The sequence below is a fragment of the Mus caroli genome, chromosome 6, assembly GCF_900094665.2.
Source record: "Mus caroli chromosome 6, CAROLI_EIJ_v1.1, whole genome shotgun sequence".
Lineage (NCBI taxonomy): Eukaryota > Metazoa > Chordata > Mammalia > Rodentia > Muridae > Mus > Mus caroli.
The window spans coordinates 86,341,072-86,344,730 of record NC_034575.1 but is presented as its reverse complement, the minus strand read 5'-3'; the positions used below and the strand labels follow the sequence as shown (position 1 = coordinate 86,344,730).

Here is a 3,659-nt window from a genome sequence, read left to right as displayed (position 1 = left end):
AAGAGAGAAAGAGAGAAAGAAAGAAAGGAAGGAAGGAAGAAAGGAAGGAAGGAAAAGAAAGAAAAGAAGCCTAACATCATGCAAGTAGGACCAACTGAATGTCACTAGGAGACCCTGGCCCACAGCCAAAGGAACACATAGATAGCATGTATTGAGCACCTACTGTATGTAAGCCATTCGCTTGTGCTGAGATTTAGTGGCAAACAGCTGGACCTACCCTCACAGAGCAGATAGCACANCCAGGTNAGGAATAGTCTGACCAGCTCATACACTTACATGAAACTTAATTGTGCTCTGAGGGAGTAGTGGGGATTACAAGGAATTCTCCAAGGGGATTCTGGTAGAAATGGGGAGAGACTGCTCTCTGAGAATGGGGCTTGTACTGTGATTTGAAGAGGAAAAGCAAGCACCACAGGAAACGGCCAGGCCAACAGCCTGGTAGCAAGGTGGGCNGAGAGGTTGTCTGCAGTGTGCCTGGAAAGCAGGCAGCATGCCACAGGGCCCACACTGTGGCAAGGGCAATGGGGAGCCATGGAGGATTTTAAGCGGGAGCAGCAGGGTCAGAAGATTCTCTTGGACTGCTCTGTGGGCAGTGGTGGGGGTGCATAGGGATGTTTGCTGAACCTAGCCACACCCCAGGGTTGCAGATAAGGAAGTCTTGGTCCAAAGAGGCTGTCTGGATAACCCACGGCTGCACACTGATCAGGAGAGGGGGAGAACAGACTCTCAGGGGTTCCCAGATTCCACTAGCTCTGCAGCCTTCAGAGGGGCAGACGGATCCTCACAGTCCCAGCATCCAGGAATGATTGAAGTCCAATCCTTAGAGACCACCTACATTGCCACTGGAGAAATAGCAGCAATAGATGGGAGGCTGAAGCAAGGGGCTGAGGACCCTGCAGAAGTCATGGAGCTTATAAAACCCTGAGTCAGCTGGGCAGCTGGGAAGCTAAGTGGGAGGAACAAGGGCTGTCATGTAGGATGTAGCACCAACCATGGAGTCCCAGGGGCCCTAAGTTTAAAAGCCAGCCTCTGCACAAAAATGGCATGACCTCAGGCAACTCACTTCTCCCCAGCCTGGGTTTTGCATCTGCATGAGGTAGTGATGCCTGTTTTAGAACAGTAACACTGTTGACAAAAAGGCCAGCAGCTCATGGGACAGCAATGGCACACTGTCCCCTGTCATCCTGGGTGTTATTTCTGCTACAGATTTGTAGCCTCACAACTGCAAGATGACTGCCATCCTCACCAAAGAGGATTCCAGGACGGGGTGGGTGGATAAAGATTTAGGTCCTCCTGCCCCATGCCATGTGGCTTTGTATCCTAAGGAACAGCCTTTCCCAGGAGCCAACTTCCCCACATCTCGGCTCAGAGCCAGGCCACATACCCTACACTCATGTCTTCTGTGACAGTACAAGGCTGCATGGCTGGTTCTTCTGAGGTCAGGCATGGCTCCCAACACTGTGGGTCAACTGATGAAGAGGGAGGTGAGGTAAGGAGTGGCTGGCATTCCTCCACAAGGATGTGCTGGGCTCTAAGGAGGTTGAGGCCAGCTGGCTTGTGGGGCTCTGGGTATAGCCAGGCTTCCAAAGCCACTCCTCATGGTAAGATCCCACAGACCCTGTGGCTGAACTTGGCATGGTGAGAAGGAACCTCAGTGAAGCACAAGTCTCCTCATCCAGGCCCTGGTCCTCTCCAGATGGGGGTGAGTCCTTGTGTGGGCTTCCAGGCAAGTTCTAGGCATGTACATTTTAACTCTTCTAAAATGTCACTTTCTGGCATTCAGGCTGTGTGTCTCTGCTTGTTCATCTCTCTGCTTAGCCCTCCTTTGAATTAACTCATGCAGAATGACTGACACAGGACCCCTCAAGACATCACCATCCCTCTCCCTCCAGCTCTAATGCCTGTCACAGCCTGTGGGTTCTGGGCTCTGTCACCTGTTGAGGGAAAAGGTGCCCCTCCACCCATCCTTTCTGAAATGTTGTTTTCTTCCCTCCCTCATAAAACACAAAGTTCAAGACTCTTAATTAATCCTAGACTTCTGCAGAATTCTTTTAAGGGCTTCAGAAACACATGTGGACATGTGGACACACACCACATGCTCCCATGCCACATGTGTCCATGATTTCGTGCTGGTGCTGGGGCTCCACCATTTCTGCCTCTGTTGTGGCCTCTGAGCTGAAAAATAGTCTGAAATAACTCAACATAAATGTACTCTTTTGATATGGTTGATTTAGTGGTTTTCATATTTTACAATGTAGTCAGGAAAAAAAGGGGTGGGGTGGGTGGGAATCATACAATGGTTGACCTTTTAGGCCTGGCTTCTTCCCCCCAGCATAATGCTCTCAAGGTCAATCTGTGTTGTCATATTTATCATACATTCATTCATAATTGCTGACTAATATTGTTATGGATATACCATATACTATTTATTGATTTGTCAGATGATGGACTTTTAGGCTGTTTTCACTTTTTCCTAATAGGAATAATGAACATTCATGTACAAGTTTCTATGTGCATTTGCTTTTAGTTGTTTGGCAGCTGTGAGCTATGGGTAGGCAGCAGGGAGCAGCAGAAAATGGTATCCCACGGTGTTATAGTCCTTATCAGGCCATATACTATAGTATATAGACTATAGGCTATATTGAGTATATAGCCTATATAGTATAGTATATAGACTATAGGCTATATTGAGTATATAGCCTATATAGTATAGTATATATATTATATACTGAAGTATGGGGTTTTTAGTGCTACTGCTGCTCCTATGTCAGTGCAGAGTCAGAATTCCTTAACCCTTCACATGAGCTAACATCACAATGCTTAGGCTTACGTCTGAGACAATGAGCCCTAAAGACCTGGCAGCCTTCTATAACTTTCTAGCAAGCAGGACACACTTTCCCCATCTCTGGCACTAATCCTTCTCTCCTTCTTCAACCCCAGCTCTTCACCCTCTCTCTGGTCTTTCCTTGCCCTTCTTCCTGCCCTGGCCATTTCCNAATGTTTAGCTGCCAGGCAACTGGCAACCTTGCCCTTCANCTCAGGTGCAGCAGTTGCCCTTCCCCCTCTGAGCTGCCTCTCCTGCCCTCTCTCTGCTACCATCTCAGCCCACAATACAGAAAGGAGGCAAGAAAAGACCCTCCAGAGAAGGACCCAATGCTNCAATAGCAGAACAGTGCAGAGGGTCTTACAGAGAAGCAGTCAGCCTTCTGCTCACACAGCCCAAGNAGGGGAGCTGNTACCAAACAGCCATTCNTTTCTTTAGCATGCCACAGGCAGAGAGGCTTGGATTGGGAACATTTAAGGACCTGGGGCACAGGAACAGATGAGAATAGACATTTGCTCTCCCTGCGACCCAGGTAGAAATGGCTGCTGGGTTTCCAGCTCTGTAATAACGAAAGTCTGGAAAATAAAAACAGTTCCCCCACCCCTGGTTGAAGCTGTGCCTTCAGGAGCCAGAGGAAGCAGCTAGGGTCTTTGTACAGTTTTCTCAAGGTGTCTGTAGCGTGNTCAGGATGCCCCTGCTGGTGTAGGGGGAGTTTGGCTATCTGCCTGCTATCCCTTTACACAGCAGAGCCAGGGGAAGTCTGGCAGCTGCTTGGGACCCAAATTACTCACTCCCCAAAGTCTTTATTTTCTGAATAAATGAACAGCAGACGGGT

General features: G+C 48.7%; 1 protein-coding gene across 1 annotated transcript in view; it reads left to right on the top strand.

The window, feature by feature from the left end:
* Positions 1 to 3,659, top strand: part of Chst13 (carbohydrate sulfotransferase 13) — a 13,821-nt gene that overhangs the window by 7,508 nt on the left and 2,654 nt on the right. The gene's annotated exons all lie outside the window — the stretch shown is intronic.